The sequence below is a fragment of the Rhinolophus sinicus genome, chromosome 2 (genome assembly GCF_057876585.1).
Source record: "Rhinolophus sinicus isolate RSI-liver-muscle chromosome 2, RSI-T2T, whole genome shotgun sequence".
Lineage (NCBI taxonomy): Eukaryota > Metazoa > Chordata > Mammalia > Chiroptera > Rhinolophidae > Rhinolophus > Rhinolophus sinicus.
In genome coordinates this window covers 168,229,590-168,257,121 of record NC_142502.1, presented here as the reverse complement: position 1 = coordinate 168,257,121, position 27,532 = coordinate 168,229,590, and the positions used below count along the sequence as shown (strand labels likewise).

The 27,532-nt window shown below is 37.5% G+C and overlaps 1 protein-coding gene across 1 annotated transcript in view; it reads left to right on the top strand.

Moving 5' to 3' along the window:
• The first annotated feature begins 20,170 nt into the window (after window positions 1–20,170).
• Window positions 20,171–27,532, top strand: part of RASGRP3 (RAS guanyl releasing protein 3) — a 66,769-nt gene continuing 59,407 nt past the window's right edge. The window contains exon 1 of the mRNA XM_019741830.3: window positions 20,171–20,559. The gene's annotated coding sequence lies outside the window, so the exon portion shown is untranslated. The remainder of the gene's footprint in view (window positions 20,560–27,532) is intronic.

Sequence of the window (27,532 nt, the reverse complement as noted above, 5' to 3'; positions counted from 1 at the left end):
ATAGATGAGAAAACGGAGACTCAGAGAGGTTAGGTAACTTGTCCATGATTACCTAGCTAGGGAGACAGGTAGACAACGGAACCCAAGTATGTGTGAGGTCAAGGCCCGGGCTCCTGCTCATTCCCAGAGAGAATGTCAAGAATCTGCTCTGGGTTCACTTCTTCCAACTACAAAGATGTAAGGGCACCAGTTCATGCTGTAACCCAATTTTTAACTAGATTTCTGGTTAAAATTTTGGAAAAAAAAATTGCCACCTTTTGGCAATTAATTTTCCCAATTAATTAAATAGAAATGTATTTCTTGGTTTCCAGCATTATTCCTATAGTCACGCTGTGTTTACAGGTTGTATAGTATAGCCACCCCTGGTCTTTCATTGTTCGTAACTGTGGCAGCCCTCAGAATTCTGCACCTTTTGGTTAATATCTCTGAGGAAAAGGGAATCGTTTCTGCAAAGAGATTTTCTTATTTATTTATTTATTTATTTGCATATTAGTTTATTACCTATACTGTGTCCCCCTTCAGTGCCTTGTTTTCCATGTCTCCTCATTTATCTGGTGAAATAAAGATTGTGCTGAGAAGAAAGCAGGACCAAGAAGGGTGTTCAACTCCTCTCTCTGTCCCCGGCTGCCCTCTCGTGGCAGCACCAGGTAACAGTGCTTAGCCCTGGCCGCAGACAGCGCAGACAGACGCTAGAAACAAGTTCCTTAGGAAACCAAGAGTTCACAGAATCACTGCGGAATTATCTCTGGGCTCCTAAATGGTTTGGAGGCTAGTTGTGCTTGGAGATTTTGGAAAAGAACTTAATAGAACTACAGACACCCTTATAATTTAATGGCCCAAAAGTCTTTTGGAGTAGACCAGTTTTAGATATTTCTTAAACTTTGTAATTATTAAAAGTATTTAACTTGTTTATACTATTAGGAAGGTACATATATCAAGTTTGGTTATTAAACTTTTAATGCACACATCTGCCTTTATTGTTAAGAAAATTTCCTAGGCCTTTTATTCTACATATTTACTTAAAAATACACAACACATTTTTTTAGTAAAAAGCGAATAGTTTATCTTTTAGGACTGTATCCTAAGGAAATAGTCATAGATTGAGACAGAAATGTATGTAAAAGGATGTTTACCTATTTGTAATAAACAAGTTTTGGACAAATATACAAAATAAGGAAACTGTCTAATGATATTTCATAATATGGAAATTTGTTGAGCCATTAAATTACATTAAAATAGTTAATGGCATTGGAAGCTGTTCAGAGTAAATATTAAGTGAAAAAGAGAAGGTAAAAAAATTATGTACATGATGTGATCTCATTTTCTTAAAAATTATGTATGTACATATGAAAAAGAGTTAAGAACTAAAAATCCATATATTGAAATGTTAACAATAGGAATCTCTGGTCACTTGGGGGTAATTATGATTTTTATTTTCTATTTTGTCTCCAGGATAAGCATGTACTACTTTTACTATCCGGAACAAAAACCAGCTTGTTTTTAAAAAGTGGAGAGCTGAGCCCCAGTGCTCTAATTTCTTGCTGTCATGACAATAATGTTTGTGCTAATTCAACCCCATTTACAGCCTCTTTGCCCAGTAAAGAGCTGTATCCTGTTTGTGACAACATAATTCATTGTAATGGAAAAGATTGTGATGCACTGGTCTGGTCTATGACTTCACTGCATTCATCAGCAACAGGAAACAAAGACACACACTCTTTTTTTTTCATAATTGTTTTAGTAATAATTGACAATTGGAGGAAATGAATGGCAGAAAACAATTATGGGTAGACAAGATGGTCAGCAAATCAGACTGAGAAATGCTGTGGAGCCAGTCTCAGTTACATTCATGCAACAAATTCAGAACGTTACAAAGATATTATTGTTTTGTTCTCAACCTACTCCTGAAATCACTATTGTTTTTAACAGGAGTTACACCAATTCTTTGCTGGCAGCAATGACCCCCAATATGTTTTGAATTCAGTAATCTGGTAATCCTACATCAGGGATTTGGTCCTGAATTTTTCTAGGTATATTTTAATATTCAGGGTTACTGGGAACTTCTCTCCGTGCTCGTGTCCAGTAATAATGCTCCTATAATAATCACTAGCTGCCTGTTGCCCACATATAGAATCTTAAAAAGGTTTGTTTTCCATTAACCTTAAATCAAATTCATGTTTCTATTTTCTGTGAAATGATTCCTAGTTTTCATCTGAGCAGCAATGGTGGGGGGAAACAACAACAAAACTCAGAACAAGTGAATTCATGATTCATTCTCCAGTTTCCATCCTGTGAAATGAGCACAATTAATAATGGCTAAGATGAAAATGAGGGATGCGTTATCAATTAGGAAAGAACTAAAAAGGCAGGTATTATATATACTAAGGTAACACTTCTTTCTCCTAGGGCTTGTGTTCATAGACATAACTGTCCTGTGGGGTACTCTGAAAATTCTTTGGGTGGGGAAACTAAACACATAGGGGCTGTTTTAACCTTTACTCCAAGTCACATTCCCATAGGATGGGCCTGCTTTGGAGTAAAGTTCTGCCACAGCTCTGACTTCCTATCTTACTGGTCATGACTAACGCCATTTATTGTGGAGGCCTCTGGACCACACCGTCCAATAAAAATATAATGTAAACCATAAATGTGAGCCACATGTGTCATTTTATATTTTCTAGTGACCACATGAAAAAAATAAAAAGAAGCAGGTAAAATTAATTTGAAGAATATAGCTTAACCCAATATATCAGAAACATTTAATTTTATAATACAATCAATATAAAAAACTATTAATGAGATATTTTACGTTCTTTCTTTTACCAAGTCTTTAAAATCCAGTATGGATTTTATGTATACTACGTGTCTCAATGTGGACAAGCCTCATTTCATGTGGTCAATAGCTTCCGGTACATAGTGACAACAGTATTGGATGGTACAAATCTAATCAGAAGAGCTGTAGTACTACCACAGTTCCATAAATAGCACGTGAAGAGATTCTACTATCTGTTTAGGGCTCACAGTCATCTCCATTCTGAGACATTCAGCTGGCCACTCTTACTGGTATCAGTTAAAACGGAATAATTGAAAAGCAAGCAAAGGACCGGCAGTGTTTGAGTTTTGGCCTATTAGCACAATCCAACTGTTCATCTAGGCTGTGTAACTAAGGATTCCTCAGTTGAGATTAAGGATAATAGAAGTTTTTTAAAAAACTCCCAGTTTTTCAAATCTGGATTATATGGTTGTAAGAACTATTTTATCACGATGTCGTCCAGTGAATTTAGATATAGGAATAGATTACATTATATAGCCTAAAACTAACTTCCAGGAAGCATTGTAGACATTGTGCTCTTAACAATGCATAACATTTAGCACAAAGACATCTTCAGCAATACACACACACACACATACACACTTCTGACATTGTGACCACTTGCTGATGTCTTTTCTACATTCCGCATTGTTTTATTTGAAGGGTAGGAAGTACGCTTCAATAATCTTGTATAACTACTATGCCCTGGGGACGCTCATGCCAGTCAGCTGGAGTGATAAAGATAGCTCTGTGTGCTAAATATGGAGATACAAAAATAGAACTGGTGGAAGCGGATAAAAGTAAAAGACATTGCAGGTTCTTATGGCCCTGCCAATGGCAGAGACGTGGAACAAGGGCTCCTGAAGACTTGGCAATGAGTCACAGCCAACTGGCTCAATCATATTTTGGGCTCATTTCTTATTCCATCAGGGTTTGGTTATAAAGCTAGAGTTAAAGCCGTCAGAAAATTCTAAAATCAAAATAAAAGTTAAAGACATATAAAATATAAATAATGACCATCCATTGCATGATTTACAAATTGATAGTGCTCCAAAAACTTGTTTTTAAGAATGTTCCTGGCCCTCTGAATTCACTTTCCATTTTTCTCCTAGAAACAAAGTCGTAAATAGTAACTGGTATGTGCACCTAAAAATACTATATACTACAACAGAATTATTATAGTACATTTACAATGTATTCAATGTGTTAAGTAAAATTATTATTCTTTATTCAATCATTACAATTTATTATAAATAGGTATTATTAAATTATTACAGTGCATTTACAATGAAATATTTTATTAACACATCATTTCTACATTATTATATTATACCATAAATTCATACTATGTTAATAATTACATTACATTAATAATATAGTAATAATTAACCAAAACAGAAAACAAAATATTGAATCAACCTGAACTTTCCTTATATTCAAAGCAACAAGCACTGGTAGAGAATCTAGGAAGTACCAGGTGCCGAGACAAGCACAAAAGATAAATCATATTTATTCTGTCGGTTAATGTTGGTAGGAAAGCAAATTCATTAGAGAAGAATGAGGAAATAGATGGAATTCTTTTCTAAGGAGACTACGTTATCTACGTGACTCTTAGGAGGAAAAAGCCTTTTATTTTTCTATGTCTAATTTTACTCCCAAACTTGGGATTTGCCTTTCTTTAAGGACGAAGTACCTCCAGTACTGCTCTTAGTGTGTAGCCATAATTAGGAGCTTTTTCGGTTCCCAAATAGGGTAAGATTTCCTTAAGTAACATTTGGCAGAGATGTAGAAGAAAGAAAGGTGGAGAGAAAGGTTATAATGCAGGAGACTATGTGGGCACGTGAAACAAAGAATCATGCACAAATTCTCGGTTCTTCTGAGGGAGAAAGAAGGGTGGAGCAGTAGGGTACCCAGCTTCGGATCATTCTCTAAATTTTCCCCTGCAACCACCAGGTGGAAAAAAGGAGGGGAGCGAGGCACGTGCAACTGGCCTTTGCATGTGGAGTGCGCTTTCCAAGTCAGTTTTTTATAGCTTCATGAGTACCATTAACTGCAGGATCCTGCAGGTGCTACCATGACTTTTTCTAATCACTAGTAAATGAGGAGGGGTTGGCAAAGTCAGGCATTAACTGGCCTTCAGGCAAGGTCAAGAAACCTTGAGTGGGACCATGGGTTGGTTTCACTAATCAGCAAGAAAATTCAGGGATGTGTAGATGAGTTGAGATCATGTATGTAGCTTAAGGAACAGTAATTTGGGCCAGGAGAATAATATATTCCTGTGACATATCTCTTCCGGAACACTTTCTTATAATTTCTTCTGGCTGGGAACTGGGGTTGTCTCTCTGGCAATGGAGGTCCATTTGCTAATATAAAGACCATGGGTGTGTGGCGGTGCCACATGCTGCTCAAAGAGGCACACCTGATCCATGTTTTTGGTATCTGAAACCACTCCCACCCCTTCCAATCAGTTAACCCCCCCTTCTTTAGTATCCTCTCTCTTCTTTTGTTTCTCGGACAGTTTCTTTAAAACATCTTTGTTTCTTTTTTGCCATGGAAAACTACGCCCCAATCTACCTACATCTGCTGCCCTCTCTAATACATTTAATCACATTTACTTAGTCATTATTTACCTTTATAGATAATTTTCCATGAGTTTCTTCTCTCATCAACTTAATTATACATTCCTTGATGTATGAGCCATGCTTTGTGCTTTAAAGAAAATCCCTCAGCGTATGTCAGTGTCCATAGAAGTATTATTTACAAAAGAATGGAAACAACCCAAGTGTTCATCAATAGATGGAAGAAGTGAGTATACTTTACATTTCTACAATACATTATGGGGTTTCAAAGTACTTTTTTCCTATATTGTTTCATTTGCTTTCCAAAATATCCATGAGACTGATATTGCCATTCCCACTTCACTGATTATTAAGGGAGACTCATAATGGTAATGGAATAGACTCATTCGCTATCCCTCCACTAGACGTAGGCAGAGCTAGTGCGAGAAAGCCTGTCTTAGTCTGATGCGATTTCTATTTTAGCATTCAGTGATCAGGCCAGGATCAGATAACTGGGCTGTGAGGGACATTTGGAGCTGCTTCCTACAGGCAATGAACTGCACAACTGTTCATAGTCTCCTGGGGTCTTGCCCACAATTCCCTACACACCAACCCCAATGCATGTAAAATCAGTAGAGGATGAGAGAGTGCTGCCAGACACACACAGCCGGGAGGAGCCACATGGCCTCCTTTTGGAAAACGCCTAAAGAATTAACTTCTGGGAAAAATTTTCCATCTGTTTTCCCGATAAGATTGATTAGAACCATCCATCCAGTTTTGCAGATTTTGTGAAAGAAGGGATGCATTGTCCTGTCTGTCCTGGGTAGGTTTAGCTCACAATTCTCAGAAGAGTTCCAGCTCAGTAACACAGGGAAGGCTTTTCTACCTTCAGACCTCCTCTGGGAATGGAGTTGCTGGGAGGTCCCAGACCAGAGCCCCACCCTGCCCTGAGGGCCTCACCTGAGTACTAGGAAGGGCTGCATCATTTTCAGCTGGGCATCCATTAGACAACATCACATGCATTTCATTGACCTTGATGTGAAGCTATAGCAGGGAAACTTGGCTTCTGTTTGCCAGTTCTCTTTGTCTCCCTTCCACTTCCCTGACCCTCTCCTCTCCCCACCAAGTTAGTTCTCTTATTTTTGGTATAAAGGACTTTCCTTCAATTAATTTCAAGGCTTCAGAAAAGCAGTTAAAAGAGATTGAGTTGGGGAGAGGTATCTGATCCTCTTATCTGTGTGTGTATACACAATCACTCACTCACAACACACACCCTACACCTGTGAAGCTGAACTAATTTAAAAATGGGTCCGTTTCTGTTTATTTTGTCGACTTAAGAAATCTCCAAACCTGTAGAGAATTTTTATGAGTTTATTTGAGCCAAACTGACAACAAGCAAAATCTCAATGGATTGAGAAAATGCTCTGGAGAATGGCAGTTTTGCAGCTTATTTTATATGTTAGAATCAAAGGAGGAGACCCAAGGCAGATTACAGGAAATCCATTGGTGGTAGATTAAGGGGGTAGGAGAAAGCAAAGCAGGGAAATCTCTGGGATTGGATAAAAAACAAAACGGAGAGATACTTCTTTTACTTTGGTGGGTACAGGATAGGTAACATTTACAGTACATAGAGATTGTATGTGGGCAAAAAGATAACAAGGAGTTCTGTGGTCTCATGCCCTAGTGCCGGCAATTGTACCTGGAGGGGTCTGGAAAAGAAGATGACTCTGACATTTCAAAGGTATGTTATCTTAGATGCACAAAGACAACACACAGTCTCACTGAAGGTAAAGACTGACCTTTGTCAAGGAAGCTACAGGCCTAGGGCATGACTACTCACCATGACCGGCTTTTAGTTAGGAACTTTTACGTTCAGACCATCCTATGTGGTTCCTTTTTGGTTTCTGAGTTTGTAGGGCCCGCCATGCTGGCCTCCGTGAGCTTGTCAGGTTTAGCATGCAGCCCCTTTTCCGTCCACAAATTAATGACAGTCTTCGCATGTTAATGGTGATGTCAGACAGTCTATATTGATTGTGGTTATTGATGTATTAATAATGTCATTTTTATTTTCCATTATTATTGTTGTCTCCTCGCCTGCCTCCTTTTGGAGTTTTCAAGTTTTATCTATTCCAATTTCTCCCCGCTAGTGTTTTGGAAGTTAGGTAATCTATTTCTTTTCTTTTAGTGGTTACACTTAAAATGCGTATTTGATTTAACAATGTCTAACATTAATATCTTCATAATGACATCTTCTGCAAATCATAAAGACCTTATAAACCTTTAATTTTGATCTCATTCTCCCATCTTTCATATTATTACTGATGAAATTTTAGCTCCACTTTTTTTCTTTTTAAAATAATTTTGTTGAGGTAAATTGATGTATAATAAATGGCACATATTAAAAGTATACAATTCAATATCTTGATATATTTATGCACCCATGAAGCCATCACCACAATCAAGATAAACAACTATTTGAAAAAAAAAAAGGATCTGGTGCACACAGGAACCTAACTAATTGCATGTTACTAAGGTCTGCCAGTTTTCTGTAAACTCGTTTTCCTTAAGGAGTTCTGTAGCTTCTTGACAGAAGTAACTGCTAATCACCATTCATCAAAGTCCACTAGGCATTGTGCTAAGTGCTTTTCATTAATTATTTCTCACTGCTTTATTGTCTTAAATTTTTAATTATAAAACAATACAGGTTTATTATAAATGAATGTACTCAGTACTGAAATGAACAGTATGAAAAAGGAAAGACTTGCCACCCTTGCAACCCACTTCTTTTCTTCAGAGTGGATATATGTTTATTGTGTGTTGTCACGGCAGATTTTTTTATACATTTGAAAACATACGTGATTGTAATAAAAACGGAGCTAAATGATTAGTGGGATTGGGGGGGCTTAAAACAATAATTATTTATGGATAGTATTTTCTGCAGCTTGCGTTTTGCACTTATTACATCAAAGCCATCTTCCCATTTCATCTTTTTCGTGGCTGCCTGATGTATGTAGCATTGAATTAATGCATTGTGATTATTTTGATCCATTTCCCCTTATTTTTAGGTTGTTTCTCTTTTTTATTGTTATTACAAGTATAACATAGAATTGTCTTACATATATCTTTGTGCACTTATTGAATATTTTAACAGGATAAAACCCTGAAATGCAATGCATTATTTACAACTCCACATAGCCACCTTTTGAATTGGATAGTAACATTGCCTTTCTACAATTGAGGGTTTTATACTTAAAGGTTAGGTGACTTCCTCAGCTATTGAGTGGCTGATTGGGGAATGAGAATCCTCATTTTCCAGTTCTCCAAGGTGCCAACATCCTCACCAGTCACGTACTGCCTTTCCTACCAGTTTGGAAAATGGTTAAAAAAGAAACAAGTTATTAACTTTGGAATTCTCAGGAGGATTACTGGGGATTTTCAACTAATCGTAGTCCCATGGAGTTGGAATGCAGCGGACATATTACATACAATTTATATTTTCACCTGGCCCTCAGCTGAGGATATTAATGTGAGAGCTGAGGGGCTATTTTTAGCAGGTTACTTTTAAGCACCCTTGGGAGGTTGTGCAAACGCCTATCACAGGCAGCAAGGAATTGCTTCCCCACTTTTTTGTTCCGAAGGAAAGGACACAGACCATCTGGGCCAGTAAGTTGGGTCCAAAATCGGACTCATGTTTATTTTACTTAATAAATGTGCTCTTGAATAATATGAGCTGAATTTTGGTTGGTTGAATGCCATTTTTAATGCACCCAGGGGTGCAAACATTTCTTGTAATCCTGCAGTGAGTGGCTTTCTAAAATAAAGAATGCTTTGGCAATGTGAACAAATTTTCCTTAATTTATGTTGAGCATAACTTATTTTTTCTTCTCTGATGGCAGGGAACCCCATGCTCAGTCGTTTGTGTCTTACAGTGTGTTGGCTAGTATAGCCAAATGAGTTAACGGTAATGTGGAATATATATGTTGTTAAAAATATAGTCCAGTCTCTCACTTCAAAGTTTCAAACCAAGTGACATAGGGAAAACATAGAATTTAGAAGTAGTTCTTTTAGACAAATAGCCCATGCCAGGAGTAGTGCAGCTATAGACATTGGGTGCTCTGTAACACCATGTTTGGATTGTGGGCCCCATTCCTGCCTCTCCAATGAGCTGGCTCTTTGGTTACTAAGGTCACAGTCCAGAAAACAAGGTAGAAACAAGTGAGGGTGCAACTGACCCTTTTTCACAAGAGCACCATTGCATGCTTTGAAAGTACAATAAAATATTTTTAGTCCGACGTTACCATTTTTGTTCTTTATAATATATCACTTCTCATAAATGTGCTCATAAATTTTTAAAAATCAATCAGCGATTGATTCTACAACTGGAATGGCCTTTAGAGTATGTGCAGATAATAAGGACTAGCTGGGGGGAAATAGACTCCAGTTTTGACATATTTTAGACAATTTGGCTTAAGATGCTTTGGTTTCTAAAAAAATATTATTCTACATGAAAAGCAAACAAACGTTTTTCAACAAAAACAAGTTGTTAATATGTCTGGGATGTGATTCTGAAATGAATTTTTAGTGCTTCTCATAATGTTGATCCTCTAAGTTGAAATTTATAAGTCTTTTTAAGGCTGTGACCCTTGCATTGCTTTTAGTTTAGTTTTGGGGAAATAACTGAGAATGCATAGTGAAATGAATGACTTTGTAATCCCCAAAATGCCAGTTTTGGAGATCTATATTATGGAAAGGAAAGCACCAGAAACTAAAAATATACATGTAAGGCTGTTTAGTGCAATGTTGTTTATAGAGACAAAACACTGGGAGTATCTTGTATGTTCATCAATAGCATTAACAAACTGACATAACTACCCTGTGGAGGGGTATATGACTATTACAAAAAATAAATTAAATCTATATTATTGGCTTTGGAGTCAATATACATGACCATGATACAGTGTTAAGGAAAAACATCTAATTATACATTAATTTTCTAATGGGAAAATAGAACCCCACACACATATGTGTATATGAGACACATTTCTCATAGGTGTGTGTTATCTTAGGGAGATGGGAATGACGGGAAATACAGGTTATAAAATATATCTATGCATTGTTTAACTTGCTATAATGAGCATTTTTAATTTTCAGTATCTTACAAAGTAAAAAACACACACAGGAGTCCTGCTTTTCTTATTTTGTATTAGGACACAAGACTATTCTTCAATGTGATAATGTAGTTATTCTGACCAGTAGAATGTACATTTGAAAATAATTTATAGACATTCAAAGACCTACCGAAGCCTCACCATTTAGGTTGGTATTTTTCAGCTCTTTTAGCGCATACTCCCTGCACTGATTTCTTACTACCATGTGTTTGTTTATCTCCAGCAGCCAAGAAGCTTGTTAGCTTCTGCCTTCCTGTGGTTACATTATGGGAGCGGCACTATCTTTCAGTTCTGACCCTTCTTCTCTGATTGCCCCTCCATTTCGGAGTTTTCCCACAGCTTATATTGATCTACTGCCTGTCAGTGATAAGAATGGCGGTCACGAAGATGAGCCTTGAGAATAAACGCTCCCTTGTGTAATTAAAACCTGAAGGAAAACTGGAAATTTCCCTACCATTTTTTTTTAATGTGCTTCTAAAAGTGTTCTCATTGTTTACCCTCCTCTGATCTACAAAGAAGAAAATCCTGTTGCAAGAATATTAGATCCTCATTCCTTGGGCAGGTTCCCACTCTGCTTGTCATTGCCTCTGTGTTCCCAGGAAGTGATAAAAAGGAATACCTTATCCAAAGGCTTTCTACACACAAAGAGTATAAATAATCCCAAGACTGCAGCCAAAAGGTTGTGCAAATACAGTGTGGGTAAATCATGGTGGCATTTAATGAAGTATCTGATAAAGGCAGTGATGCCTTAGGAAAGGATACACGAATGAGGTCAGAAACTCAGGCCTCCCAGATTTATAATCTAGAGGTGGTAACAGTTGGATTAAAACTTGAGCAAGTGGTTTGGCAGCAAGGACTGGAAACCAGGGCTTGTAATCAGCTGGCTGGGTTTGGATAATATGGTAGTTAAAGTAAAACAGAAGTGATTAGGTAGACCATTTAGAATTATGCACAATTTTGAGCAGATGGATTTGGTATCAAAATAATATGGCTATTTTCTAATTAAAACCGTGGTGTGAACATTCATTCATTCAGAAAGTATACACTGAGCATCCTCTTCCAGCCAAGGCCATTGGGCTGTGGTGTGAACCTAGGGCAGCTTAGCAAATTCAGGACTGTGCCCCGGGAGAGTGAAGCAGCAATGGGAGGATAGGGAGAAGTGAAGTAGAGGGGGCCTATAGTTTGTAAAGGGGAGTAAGAGGATTTGGGGTCTCTAACTGCACTTTTCCTATGATGCCTACGAAGACCTAACTGATCCCTACCTCATGTGTTTTGCTATCACACATTTTGAGAAAAAAATTAAATATTTTCTTTGCCTCATTTATCCTCAAATCAGCTTTGTATTTTCAGCTTTGAAATAGCAATGATGCTGAAACTTAAATAGAATGGAAATCAGAAATTGCAAAGTTGCCCTTCTATTATTTTGTGTACACCAAATGAGTCTCAGAGGCAGCCTCAGGGATTTTTTTTTTTTTTTTTTTTTTAAACACTAAGCAACTCTTTTCAAGAATTGAAAGAATTCTGGAAATAGTAGTGTAATTTTAGAGTCAGAGTAACTTTCCCACTAGTCTGAGGTTTAAAGGGGTGGGATCCTCACAGATTAATGAACGTTGCTGTCTAGTCAGGGTTTTGAAATAAAACTATTAGGCGGAAAAGTTATTATGTAAGTATAAGGTGTATTGTACCATGAATGCTAAATTTTCCTTCTCATCTTTTACCAAATAAAACTTCTGGTAGAAATCCTAATCTAAGCCTAATCTAAGAAGCTGATTCAGTGGAGGGAAGAATGCTGCCATAAAAGTAAATGTAAATGTATTAGATTAAGTAAATGCCACTACTGTGTTTTTAAAAAAGTAAATAAAATGTTACAAAGAGGAAGAAAGAAAGAGAAGAGATAAAATACAGGGAAAAGAAAGAGACTAAAAACAGAAGTCTGCCCAAAAATTTGAGGATTTCTCCAGGGATGCTGAAGAAAGGAAGGGGATACAGAGACTGGGCTGTGGGGGCACCTTCTGTAGAGGCCTCCTCTGGTAGAGGCGACGCTCCTTATTCATTCTCCTTCTTATCTTTATACAGCCCGTCTCCGATATATGAATTGTTAGTGTGCCAAAGGTTCACTTGTGAATCAGTTATTTGGAACTCAGCATGTTTTTCATCCACAGAAGGCATTACCCACAGGAACAATATTATAAATGCTACCTAGTCTTCCAGGGTGCACCACACTCGCTTAACAGGTATCACTGTGTGAAATATCACACATTTGCAATGGATACTAATAGGAAACTATTGTTGTAATACCAATCATTAGACCCCAAAGTGCAATACAATAGACTCGGCTGTTGTGTTTGAGAGAAAGAAAGTTCCATTAGAAAAAGACAAGCAAGACTATGAACACTTCTATGGCTACTAAATCGTTTTAGGGAGTAAATGTACAGGGTTTGAAGTCAGACAGACTTTGGTTCACATCCATATTTCTCTCTCTGCGGCATACTAGTTGTAGGCAGCTTAGTTAATCTCACTGAACGTCATCTAGAGGTAATAATAGCATCTCCTTAGAGCACTGCTGTGAGAATTAAATGAGCATTGGGCACAGATTTTAGCTTGTTATATATGATTAATAATATTTTAACAATACATTATAATATTAATAGGTATTAATTGTTATGATATGTAATAATTATTATTCGTTATATATGGCTTTCTTCCTGTTCCACTTTTCTCCCAGAGATTATAAACTTTGAGAGCAGACATTTTTGTCATATACTTTGGTGAATCCTTAAACACGTCAAACACAGACACTATTTTTTCATTTATTGACAATGATTTGCTTTGTTCAGGGGGATTAGAGATTAACAACTCTACTCTCTGATTCTTTCACAATTATGTTCTTTCCATTTAGTACAGGCATGTTGCTAACACAGCTCTTATGATAACTGATTGTGACTGGGTATTAATTTTGATTCACACATACCAGGGGTGCCAAACAAATGTATACAAGTGGACACTTTGGTCAGCGTTGCTCAAGCAGTAGTTCGCTGTCATCAGAAGTGTCTGGACGCTGATGGTCACCACTTTGAGCACCTCTTGTAATTGCAGAAGTCAAACGTGACTTGTATTCATTTTTTATTATTGGGATATAAAAACAGGACGGGGAGAGAAAATTCTCCCTGAACTTAGACAAATGTTGGAAGAAAAAAGAGAAGGACAGAAGGAATCCAAAATGTATATTTGTCTGAGAAAGAGATGACCAGGGAGAATTTACTGAACTCAAGAAAAGAGAGTAAGTAATGTTCTGGTGAAAGAAAAGGAAGGCAGGGGTGGAGGTGGGTTATGGCATTAGTACCTCAAATTGGCCAGCAGGTGGTGTGTCACCAAATTGGTGTCACCTGTTTGGAGTTTGGCAAAAGGCGGATGGATGGGCAACTTCAAGAGGGACAGCTGACATGGGAGGTTCATGCTATCTCGCTATGTGTGGGATGGATAGGTACCATTTGGGAATTTCTACATAAGGGAATGCCTCATAGGCACAAAGGCCCATCAGGATGTCTCTGAGAAACTGAATCTAAGGTGCTCCAGCAAGACCATGCTTCCTTCCTCTTCCTGCATCCTTTGAACCTGGTAGTTCCATCACTTCTGGTGACTTGCTATCAAATATTGGGTCCAGGATCAGAAAGTTAGAGAATTGAGACTTAGTCTGGAGGAAGTGTCTGCCTTTGTTAATGGATGGTCAGGCTTTTCTGCTCTGGGTCCTTTTTTTTTTTTTTTGATCATGCTTCCTGTCAAAGGCTTTCTACTCTTTGTGGAGATGATTAAAGTACTTCAGTATGATTGCAGGTCTAGTATCTCTTTTCTTATGTTAAAAAGATCTCAATTAAAAATGAACAACTGATATACATTTATCATAGAAACCGTAAAAAAAAAGCTGATAATCATAAAGAAGGGGAAAAAACCTGTATGTGACCCCACCTGCCAAAGATAACCACTATTAAAAATTTGATGTATCATGTTCCAGACTTTTACATATGTTGATATCTTCTTAGAAAAATGAGATCATACTGAAGAAACTTGTATTTTTACCTTTACCTACGCTGAATATTATTGCATTTTTATACAGTTCAACCACATTATTTTATAATAATTGCAAAGTGCTACCTCTTATGAATGTGTTATAATTTACTTAACTATTTTTGACACATACCAGGGGTGCCAAACAAATGTATACAAGTGGACACTTTGGTCAGCGTTGCTCAAGCAGTAGTTCGCTGTCATCAGAAGTGTCTGGACACTGATGGTCACCACTTTGAGCACCTCTTGTAATTGCAGAAGTCAAATGTGACTTGTATTCATTTTTTATTATTGGTATATATTAAGTATTACAATTTTATACAGTTTTCCTTTCTTAAAATGTGTATACATTTTTTTGGCACTCCGTAGATTGTTTCTAATTTTTCACTAGTATAAACAATGCCATGAGAAACATCCTTATACATGTGAAAATCCATATGATTTTCTTAGGATATATTTTTAGAACAGGAACTGCTGAATTAAAGGGTATACATGTTTTTAAAAGCTCTTGCTACATATTACAAAATTATCTTCCTTTCATATTGTACCAATTTACAGTCTTGCCAGCAAAGTATGAAGGTGCCATTTTCCAAACCCCTGCCAGCATTGAGAATTATCAATTTTCATCTTTGTCAAGTTTAGAGATAAATGGTATCCTATAATTATTTAATTTGTGCTTTTTTTATGGCCACTAAATTCTTTTTCATATGTATACTGGTCCTTTATATTTCTTCTAATATCCCCTTGCCCAATTCTTAATTATAAATGCTATTTATATGGTAAGGTTATTCATCATTTACCAGATATAGGATTCATTTTTTAATCTCATTTTGCCATTTGTGATTTAATTTTGGTTATGATGGGGTTATTTTTGATGTACATAAATTTTACATTTTATTTATGTAAATATTTAAAAATTTTCTGCTTTTTATGGTTTCTGCTTTTGTGATCATAATTAAAATAATTTTTATGATAAAAGTATTTAATCGTGATTAAAAAATTTAAGATTATAAAAACGATCACATGATTTTCTTCAAGTTTGCTTGTGGTTTTATTTTCACATTTAACTCTTCAGTCCACTAGGCATTTATTTTGTGTACGGTGTGAGATAATAATTACATCTTTATTTTTCATAATAATGAACTATTTAACCAGTTATTGAATCATCCATTTTCCCCCACTGGGTTTAAATACCATCTTTAACAAAGAAATATTTTAATATAATACTTGTATTTATATTTCTGGGCTTTCTGTTCTTTTCATTGCTCTGCCTCTTTTGGCACTAGTATCAAACTTTTAATTTTTGATGTCGGTAACTATTTAATACCTACTACCCGCCTTGCTGTTCTCTAAAATTTTCTTTACTATTCTCATTTTTATATTTTTTCAAATAAACTTCAGGATATACTTTTTGGCCTGTTTAAAAAAAATCATTTTGGGGTTTCATATTTAATTATCTTTATAAATTAAATAGGGGAGAATTGACATCTTTACAATGTGGAGTCTTCCACTCCTGGAAAATTACGTATTTTCCCATTTATTGAAAATCTCCATTTATTGAAATATTTTCTAAGTAGAGTTGTATACATTTTAAAAATATTTTATTCACTTTTTCAGTTATTCCTAGAAATTTTGTTATTGTTGTTGCAACTATGAATGAGATTTTTTCCCCATTATGTTTTTAAACAGTTTTTGGCTGTTATATGGAACATTTTATCAATTTTGTGTGTTTATTTTGTAACTGTTTGCCTCACTGACATTTGTAGTTATTTAAAGCATTTAAAAAAGTTGATTCTATCGAGTAAATGATTGTAACATGAAAGTTGAATAATTTTTTCTCCTGCTTTCTCATAATTCTTTAGTGTCTTTTTCTTGTCTGGTTGCAATGGCTCAAATGCCCAGAACAGTGCTGAATGGTGATAATGACAATGAGCATCCTCTTCCTGTTTTTTATTTTAGTATTAGTACCTCTAACATGGCACTATAAGTATAAACTATGATGCCTGTGTTTGGTTTACATAGATAACCTTAGCATGCTAAGAAAAATTCTCCTAACTCCATGTTATTATTTTAAAAAATTAATATTGAATTTTATCAAAAGACTTTTTAAGATTACCTATTGCGCTAATCCAAAATCTTTTTTCATTTGATTGATTTATGTCATTATGCTAATGCACTCATTACTTAATACTGACATATTTTTATATCTCTGGGGTGTATGTGATGTTAGTCTGTGGTTTCCTTTATTATGCTTTATCAGTTTATTTGTTTTAAATCAGAGGTGTTATGTTAGCGTTCTGTTACTTTGGTCCACTTGAACATTTTATGTAGCCTGGAAATTATCTGTGGCTAGAAACTTTGAGAGAACTTGATTGTGCAAGTAATTTGGACTAAAAACTTCTTGGAAACAATTTCTCAGTAACTGTTACATTTTTCCAGGATTATTGATCTGTTGTTTTTCAACTACTTCTTGAGTTAGTTTGCCTGTTGTTAACTCTTTTAGCTCTGCCCACAATATTTCATAGGTGGTGTTCTCATTATTGAAAACTTCTCAGCATTGTCTAATTACCCTTTTGATTTCTTCTCCAATCAATGAATTTTTTTAAAAGAAGAATTATAAAAATATTCCAAAAGCTTGGCTTTTTTTTTCTTTTTACTTATACTTTTGTAATTATTTCATAGTTTTATTACCGTGTGGTCAGAGAATGTGACCAAAATAATTTCTTTGGGGGGACTACTTAAAAATTTTTGGTGGTCTAATATAAAATCAATTTTTGCAAACTTACATTTTTTCTTAAAGGAATAGACAGGGGAGCCTGCTCTTTAGTCATTCATTTCTTCATTCAGCATTGTTTCATTTATGTGTCTCCTACATGTCAGGCATTGTATTAGGCACTGCAGGATATCAAATGAATGTCATAAGCTTTCTCTAAGATTGTCAAAATTTAGATGGAACATACACATGAAGACCTAATTGTATTAGGTTGTGCAAAAGTAATTGCGTTTTTTGCAATTATTTTTAACCTTTTAAACTACAATTACTTTTGCACCACCCTAATAATATAGAGTAAGAAATGAAACAGCAATGAATGCACAAAAGAGGGATTCCAGCCCTGTCATAGGTTCTAGCAATACAAAGGTGCCCAAGATACCACCATGGCCCCTGAGAGGCTTTCAGTACAAAAGTATAAAAAAATAAATAAATTGAAGGCAGAGACAAGTTTTTGGAGGCAAGGTAACTAATTAGGAAACCACTATAGTCATTCAGTAATAAATTAAGGCATATGAGAGATGTTAGAGCATAGAAAAAAGAGGGGATTTTTACACTTAAGGAGCAGAAAGAAGAAAAGTCCACATAGGCGGCTGAAGGAGGTAGGAATAAAATTTTAAGAAGCTCTGAGAGAATATTTTAAAGAGTGCTTGGTCAGTTGGGTCAAATGCAGCCGAGAGATCAAGGAAAATAAAAGCCAAAAAAGTGTTCAATAGTCTTGGTCTTTGGTGACTTGCAGAAATCATTTTCAGTGAAGAGGGAAGAAGCCAGACTGTAAGCAAGTTGGGACTTAAATGGGATGTGAGATGATGGAGACAAAAAGGTTGTCTCCAGAAACTTAGCTGTGAAGAGAATGAGTGGGTTAGGGCAGTAATTAAAGAAGTAGAGATAAAAAAACAAACAAACAAATAAACACACAAACAAAAAACCCCATAAAAACAATGTGCATATATGTAAATAACGAGGAAGGTGAACAGACAACAAGAGAAGGCATTGTTGGAGAAAGAGCCTGAGCAGGTGGGAGCCGCAGGATGAAACACAAAGCCCAGGGGATGGGTGGCCTCTGACAGGAGGAGGGCACCTCTTTTTGACTTGGAGGAAATGATTGGTACCTGTAGGCAGTTTGGGCAGAGAAGTACCATCTCCCTATTTCTTTGCAAGGCTGGAAGAAGGTGTCATTGTAGAACCTTCAGTTACGCTCCTGGGGCCTGTTGGAGAGGTCGAGTCAGTCTTGGTCTGTGTTGACATTTGCTTCACAGGTGTGATGAGGACCCATCCCTTCCTATCTTCCAATAGAATAAGGGTAGAATCTCTATGCTTCCCGAGGCTGTTTTTTTCTAGGGGTCGTTGAAGGGTTTCCAGAAGTCTCTCTTTGGTTGTGTGGTATGCAATGGATTGTCGAAATAATTAACAGTCAGTTGCAAATAAAGTGATTGATGGATGCCATAAGAGCACAAAAGTTTGTTACTGTAAATACAAAATATAGATAAATCAACATATATATTTCAAATCTTTAGTAGGCTCTTTTCCTGTTTATTTGTGAATATTGATTGTCACATCACATAAGGAGAAATGTTTATGAAGGTGGCATGCGTTTTAATTTTAGCACATTGGGTTTTAATGTGTGTTTTTTAAATTTCTATTTCTAACTGAACTCTTAAAGAGGGATAGGTTTTGAAGCTTGCAATTTTTTTTTTTTCCATTTGCACGTTGGGCTCTCACATATTGATAACAAATCAGTCCCTTGAAAGAATCGTTAGACTAAGGCCTTCTGGTCTTTTTCTGTTATTTTGGAAGAACACTCTATCCTCTATATAAAGGAAAACTTTTGGTTTGATTATCACTGTAAATAATTATGAGACAAAACCCAGATACGAAAAATTGCCCACACAGGCTCCTTTATTGAGTAGGATCTCACTTATTAAAAATCAAGGTTGACAGTTTAACAGGCTCATTATGGTTCAGAAATCCCCTGGGGCATTTTAACCTTTTTAAATCTTTTCAGATGTTCACATCGCCAAATGAGCTGACTGTGTCATATCTCACTCTACCCTTCTCCGGCCCTGATCTTGAGAAGTGTCATTTTTACTATACCAAGATATCAGATATTACACAAGGTCAGATACTATCCAAAGTCAGATTGTTCAAGGGCTTTCCTTGAAGACAGGGATGAAAAGCAAGGGGTGGGAAAATCAGCTTAGGTAAGAAGTATGATTTCCACAAAACATCCAGGATGGTTTGTTAGCACCTTTGTTAGCAGCACAGGAAGCAGCAGTTTAAGCCAATTTCCTAGCACACCAAAGGGGGCAGAAGCACACCTTTGTAAATTTCATGATAATTGTATTTCCACTTTCATGCCTCAGGTGGTAATCTCAACTGCTCTGCGGTGCCCCAAAATGTTGGCACACTCCAACAGATAACACTAGTGGAAGTTTGCTCTGAAACTACCTGAAACCACTTCCATTAGCTCTTTACATAAAACTGCATTTGATAGTCTTCATTATCCCCTTCCACATTTGCCCCTCCACATCTCTCGGCACAGCAGCCCTGGTTGTGTTGAAATTAAATCTATGCACTCTTAGACTGTTAGTCTGTTTTCCTCAGAACAGTCCATTCAGTCTTGTGGCTCTCCCAACAAACAAGAGTGTGGGATGCTGAGAAAACGAAAGCAAGATGGAGCGACAGATTGATGTTTTCCAGGGGCATCTGGAAAGTAGAGCAGCTTCCACCTGCTGGGCCAGGCTGTGGTTCCTTCTTCTTGCTGTTTCAGAGCCACAGTGTAGACTTGATTGAAATGAGAGAGCACAAGGACTGCCAGACTCCCCATCCCCCAACCCCCACACGAACACATCAACTTGCAGCTTGCAGTGATCTGCCCTCCAGTGTGACTTATCAGCTGTTCGGAGTTGGTCACTAAAAGAAAACACATTGTGGAATGTACTGCTCTGTATGAAAATGAAATGGCTGAGCCTGCTCAGGGGTTAAGAGAAGATTTGAGAATTAGGAGAATAATGATCTTCAGTTTCTGACCTCCTGGCAGGCGGTAGTATTTATCAGGAGGCACATGTGACTGGTTAAGACACAGAGCTCCAGCTTGAAGGAAACAGCTGCTCGTAGTGAGCTCCGGCACTTGGCAGCTGGACAGGCAGGGTGCTGGTGTGAGGCATACTGGACAGAACTGCCCCAGTAAGTAACTGGAGACGTGTGTGTGTGTGTGTGTGTGTGTGTGTGTGTGTGTGTGTGTGTGTTGCAAGCCACTGATAATTTTTAATTTTGATTTTTGTTTCCCTCTAGCATTAAAGGAGGTACCTGTTATTAATAGCCATTTTCACTTTTATTGATTTTTTTTTTCTTAGAACCTGTTATTTTCAGCAACGTTGTTTTCTAATTTTGAGGATGAATGGGGCATATCGCTTGACTCTTATCTAGAAAATAGCCAGTCTATTTCCTGGTATTTGGGATTTTTATGATCTATGGTATTTCGATTCAAAGTCAAGAGTCAGGTTATGAGAGAACCTATTGAAGTGATTTGATGACTACGTGTAATTTTAATCAGTTTTACCGTTGAAACTTGAAAAATTGTGTTGTGAGAAATAACTTGTAAATATATTGTATATCTGACTTGAACATTCCTAGTCAATTTTGAAGACTATCTGATTTAACTATGAATAATAATCAGCAATACAGAAAACTAACAAGATAATATTTAGATTTAGGTTAGATTTAGATTTCAGGCATACTTTCTCATTCACTGAAAGATATGGTTTATAGATCTTTTCTTCCATAGGTTAATTCACCTTCCTTACTTTAAAGTTAAAATTTGTGGTTGCCCCTGGTCTTCCCTATTTTAGATAAGGGAAAGTTCGTGTTTTTATGATGCTCAGAGTCTTGCTTCCTTGTTTATGGGCTGGTTTATGAAAGTGTTGCCTGAAGCTGATTATCAGCTCTAGCGGGTCTGGTGTCCAAATAAGTGAGAGAATCTGTTCCTTTTCTGGTTCGCTGGGCAACAGTGGGACTTGCTTTGGGGAGAGCAGCAGAGCAGGCACCATCCTGGAGCAGAACTGTTGTTTGGGGGCTTTTGTCCTTCCCTGAAAGTTACAGACAGAATGTTTAAGATGAAAGGAAAAGGAAAAGGGGAGAGGGGAGAACCCTGACTCGATGATGTAAACCTCTGGCTTCTGAATCAGAACATTTTGGGGAGATAACCCAACAAGTTCCTTTTTCTGGATTGCTTAGACACTAAGGATGGGAGGGCGGGCAGAAAGTGGTTGCTTTGACTTGAGTTCTTAGCAAACATTTATTTGGCTTGTGACAAGCCCTAGGCATACTGAAGTGTTTCCCCAGGTGAATAATGGCTTGTCATATATGCTCAGGTTGTACAATTTTCTTGCAGTTTCTGCCCCCCTGCCTGGAGTAAGCACTGCTGTCCCTCCACAAATAGCACCCCGTGTTGTATGTGGAAGTGGATTGAAAATGACCCAAAGTGTGCTGGTTCTGCCACGGTTTTTCCCAACATAGTTGGTCTTGAGTCCCATATCAGCCAAAAATCTGGGATGGAAGGAGTTTCAGATGCCCTGTCTAAAAAAATGGTTAGTCTGGCATTGGGAAGTACTCCCCCACCTGCCCCCCACCCCACACTATCCCACCACTTATTTTCCTTAAAATGTAGAAGAATTCACAAAACCTAGAGTGTTCAATGAGAAAAAAATATTTCCAACACCTCTATTCCTCTTTATGCCATTTTTGTGAGGTCCCTGGGTCAGCCTGTGGCCACGTGGCCCAGTGACTTCCCTGTCTGACTGCAGGGCGCTGGCTGCCCTCTGGCCTGTTCTTCAGGGAGTTTGCTTCTGGTATAGTTTCACTTTTTCCACAGGCTGATGGTGGAAAAGAACTTTCCAGTGAAACTGTGTCTCTAGAATAATAGAGCCACCCACAAATAAAATGGGGGGTCTAAACAGCAAAGTTTCCTTTGACGTATTCAAGTGCTGAATTTTTAAAGTCTGTAGATTATTTTGAAAAACCCAATGATACCTTGAATTCCCAAATATTAATAACAGAATAATAAAAGTGATTATTTTACATACATATAGTACATCCAATAGGAATTATAGAATGTGCAATTTAACGCCTTCCTTTTAAAGATGAAGAAATTGTAGCAAATTTCTCTGGGTCACAGTGCTAGTTAGTGCCAGAGCCAGAAAAGAGCTCAAGGCTCCTGCTACCTTTACCATCACAATATTAGCATTAATCATTTTAATTTATATTTATTGTGCACTTACTATGCCAGACGACATGTTAAACAAGGGTATTTATTTTTATATGACCCTCACAATAAGTCTATGTGCTATATATTATTATTCTAGTTTTATAGTTGGAGGAACTGAAGCTCAGAGACCCCCTTAGCTCCTCAGCTGTATTTGGCACAGGCCGAAGTGGCACCTAGATATGACGCCAGAACCTGTACATGTTCATTGCTAATCCCACACAGTTAAATGTAAAAGCTTGTGAAATGCAAATGAGACTATTTCAGTACAGTACCATTAGACAGGCCATGTGTGCTGTGGCCCTTTCGAACTCTCCATGGCAGGAAGGGTGAGGTTTCCCCTTGTGATAGTCCAAGCCCCAGCTATGTAGGATCAGTGACTTGCAGTATGTTTTCTCTTTGAGAGCCATTCAGTAACGGCCCTCACATTGATTGGTAGGAGAGCTTTATTATTACCCAGGAACACACTGCTCTGTCTGCCCCTTCTGGGCTTTTCCTCAGTTTTTCCCATCCCTCCTTTCCTTTGGAGGACAACCATCCTCCCACGCCCCACCCCAAATAGCTGGCTTAGTGGTGATAAAACTATTATCAGACCTGTTCCTTGCAGCTCAACCTGGAAGGTTGGTTGTCCATGTAGGTTGTTGTTGTTTATGAATAGAAGCTATATAATTTTTCCCTCTGTTTACTCATTTGTTCTGAGCTGGGAGGGAGGGTCGTAGGCCCGGCGACTGGGTGGAACAGGGGAGGGAGGAGACTGGGATGCTGACTGCACCCACCTTGGTGGTTACAAGCTTCACCCCTCTACCTGCCATGTATCTAAAGACTGGCCCTCTCAGTTGCCAGCCATGAACCTGAGGATTTTCTGGGTCACCAGCCAAACACAGAGCCCTTAGAGAAACCTACATTTTTGTTGGCTCTGTATCTTTCCCCATGTGGTTTAAATGTCAAAATGAAGGCTAGCAATGAGAAAGAGCCCTGAGTAATCCATAACTAGCCAAAAGGTCCTTTGGTTAATCAGGAGGAAAATTAAGTAGACAGATTTTTCATGGATGTCTTTGAGAAAGTTATCAACATTGTTTTAAAGCTGTTATGACGAGATGACACATTTTGAAGATCAAGCTATTTATAGCAAGAAAAAAAGAATTTTTAATCTGCTTTTCACCTGCTTGATGCTTCTAAAAGTAAGAACTCAAGAATCATCAGCAATACAATCTGCTAAAACAGATCTACTGGAAATTACCTCCAATTCCTCCTGGGTATTCCTTATTTCCATAGTAATTGGTGTAGTCCATGGGTCTTATATGGAGACACATGAGATGGACTCAAATAAAATCACAGCAGAGTCCATAAGTCATGCTCCAGAGCTGGTTTGAAGCAAAATAGTGGTTGATTATTTTCTTGGCAACTTTTAGGATAAGGAAACAAATTTTTTGATGAAGGATCTGTTTTGTTTCTGTTTTTGCCAGATTCTATGTTCCAAAGAAACTATTCTCAAATAGTTAACTCCCTTGGGTCCCTCTTTCCCTTTATATGGATGGCTCATTTACAGTTCTTGGAGCTGTTTAGCTGTTTGCATGGCATGTTTCCATTGTTATATGGATTTGGAAGTCTGGTTTTGTTTGCTGTTTCAAAGGATTACAGTAATATCTCTGGAGTCTGTGGTGTGTAGGTTCTCTGAGCTTTGATTGTCTTTGAGCCCATGATATCAAGTAGACAAACTCCTGCATTTATACGGGAATTTTCCAATATAAGACACTTTTTTGCACTTTGCTACAATCCTATGAAAGACAGAGGATGTAATCACCATGTTTACAGTAAGGAAACAGAGAATGAGAGAAAGTGAGTGATTGTCCATGGTCATGGAGCTAGTAACTGGCAGAGCTCAATTAAATCTTCTGGTTCTAAATGATATCTATAAAAGTGTCCTTTGTGATCAAAAGTGCTGTGATTTGATTATTTTCTGATGGACAAAAGCTAAATGGATGACTGATTCAATGCTATACCGTTGCATGCATGTCAGTGATGGTATTTCTAAGCCTATGGATACTTGACTTCAGAAAAAGGGTCAACTTAGTTATAGACACAATAGTATTTGCTTAGGGTCACATTTTTAAAGGAACTTAGTGGTCATTTTCTTCCCCTGCAGACTCAGTGTGGTTAAGTTGGAGTCCTACCAACTATGGCATGATGTAATATTCAGCTTTAGAAAAAATCTGGTTGTTTTTTCAGATATAAAAAAATGCAGTCTGATGTTCAGCATGCACTCTTCTTACCCAACAAAACCATCAACGTTCTTGGAAGTCCTGCCTGGTTACAGTACCCTCGTGCCCATGGGAATGAGTGTACTCTGACGACCGGGAACAGTGTCCGCTGTGATCATTTCCCTTTGCAAAGTTACATAGCTACAACTGAGAGAGTCTTAGCTTGCTGAAATAATGGAAAATCTCCACTACTAGTCAATTTTCCATTATTGCAATCCAGTTCATTGTATAACAGCATTATCAGTATGTCGGCAAGGCCATAAAAATGACAGTGCACCCTAACTGATGATTTTACCGTGCCTCTGCACCTTGTAATGGCCAGGGCTTAGAGGCAGGGGCTGGGGAGGGTGGTACGGAAGCAAGTGAACAGCTTTATGATCATAACGACTATTATAGCGTTTTTTTCTAAAGTATCTTTTTCTGAGTATGAGTGTGAAAGTTTGCCTTCTTTGAATTTAAGACATCCTGAAAAACATTTAATTCATGAACTGACTCAAAGAGTATTTTTCCTCAGTGACCACTGTAATCATCAGAACTTTCAGCACCTTTCAAGAGGACAAAAAGAAAAAGAAAATTTTAAAAAAGAAAAGAAAATGCAATGGTGGGTTACAATCTGCAGAACTTGGAGCTGTTTTATCAAGTCGTATAAACCCTGATGCCCCTATTTTAAGTGGAGAATTCAACGAAATACATGAATGATTTACGTAGCTGCAGATATCCCAAAATTTTTAAAGTTTCTGTGTGATCATATTGGTAATTTTATTGTCTGAAGGCTTCTGTATTTGTCAGTTGCTGCCCTATCTTTATACATAACTTAGTGTTGGTTTAGGGGGACCTGTCCCCACCCTACAAAATGTTCCAAGACCCTTACATAAATCATTATACCATTGATTTGCTTAAGTATTAGTGTACTCAGAATTTCATTTTTGAATGTGTTCCAGGTGCAATCTTTGACAGAGAACTAGTAATGGGGGGTAATATCATGGAAATAGTTAAGTGCATAGTTAATTCCAGAACTTCATTTTAGTCACTGTATAGTTGCTGCTTAATTAAAAAAAATGATAGACAAGTAACTGCATTTGAATGTGTATAAGTGATTTTAATTTCTTTTCTTTTTCCTCTCTGAGGTATCTGTACTATGGTAGAAACCTTAGCAATTGATTAATTAGCCAAAAGCTAGACAATGGGAGAAGAACTCAAGCAAAGAGGCTATGAATCTGCCATGAAATCAGTCTTCATGTTAGAAAGAAAGAAAGAAAGAAACAGAGAGAGAGAGAGAGAGAGAGAGAGAGAGAGAGAGAGAGAGAGAAAGGGAAGGAAAAGAGGCTGTTGAGTCACTCCTCTGTTCTGTCCTGAGAAAGTATAATAATATTTTTCCTTTCTTCCAAAAATTCAAAATGGGCTGAACGAAGTTTTTTTTTTTTGAGCCTTTTACATGAGTTCACTTTGGGAAGGTACCACCTAGGGACTCCTTTTGAGGAATTTACACACTGTAAAACCGCCCAACCTGGTTTTCCAGAACTCCTTAGACCTGGAATCAAGGAGCTAGGAACAAATGACCTTTTCCAACCACACTCGAACAATTTACCCTGTGACTGTCACGGATGATGTCTCAAATCTCAAGTTAATATAAATTTCTGGAGCTCATAAACTACTTAAGAATTTAAAACAGTTTTAAAATAGAAGAACTGACTAAATTTCCTTATTTGGTTCTGGAAAACTCATACCATAGGTTCAGTTTGACTGACTTTGGATTCTGCTCTACTTTCAGTTCTGCTTTTTAAAAGTTGAAAGTATTTCATTTATGCATGGAATGCCTGCCATTCAAACTCCTATGAGTTGACAGGATGTTTTAGAGATCATTATTTTTTTATGGCAAGGACAGCGTTCAAGTCTGAATGTGGGTGCTTTCTTTCCCGAATCACCCAGATTCTAAGATGAATCTGTCTCTTTCTATTTTCCTTCTGTGGTAGGCGTTTAAGCTGAGTCTGCTACTGGGACAGGAAAGAGACCAATGTTTATTTTCACAACTCCCAGAGGTAGACATTGCTGTTGACACTATTATAGAAGTGAACTACATTTCTGAGAAGTTTGAATCACAAGCCAGTGAGTGGTGAAGCCAGGTTCTGATCTTAGTCTGGCTAGAAACAAAGGGCATGTCTTTTTTATTCTGACCACACTGTCTCTCACTGTTTATGTTAAAAACTGATGCACACTATGCAAAGAGAAGCCATTGGGTGGAGTTCAGATTCTGCCGCCCTTGTCATGCAACCGACATTATGTCATGCCTAGTACATAGCCATTTCCATGAGAAGGATGCTGTAGGAAAAGAAACGTCCTAGGACTCTGTGGATTCATGATTGTGTCCTGCAGTCTCCTCTCAGTCCCTACCTAGAATACACTCATCCTATTCCCATTGTTGAGGTGTTCTATCAACTGGGGTGCTCTGAACCTTGGCCAGGTTCTCCTGCAGAATTAAGCCTCTGGTAGCACTCAAAAATCATTATACTATCTCACATGATGACAGGTATAAAAAAGATCATGACTGTATGATCTGGCCACTTCACCACCAGTGACAGTTTGCTTTATGTTATATTTATGTTTTACAGGAAGTGACATAACACTGGCACCAGGA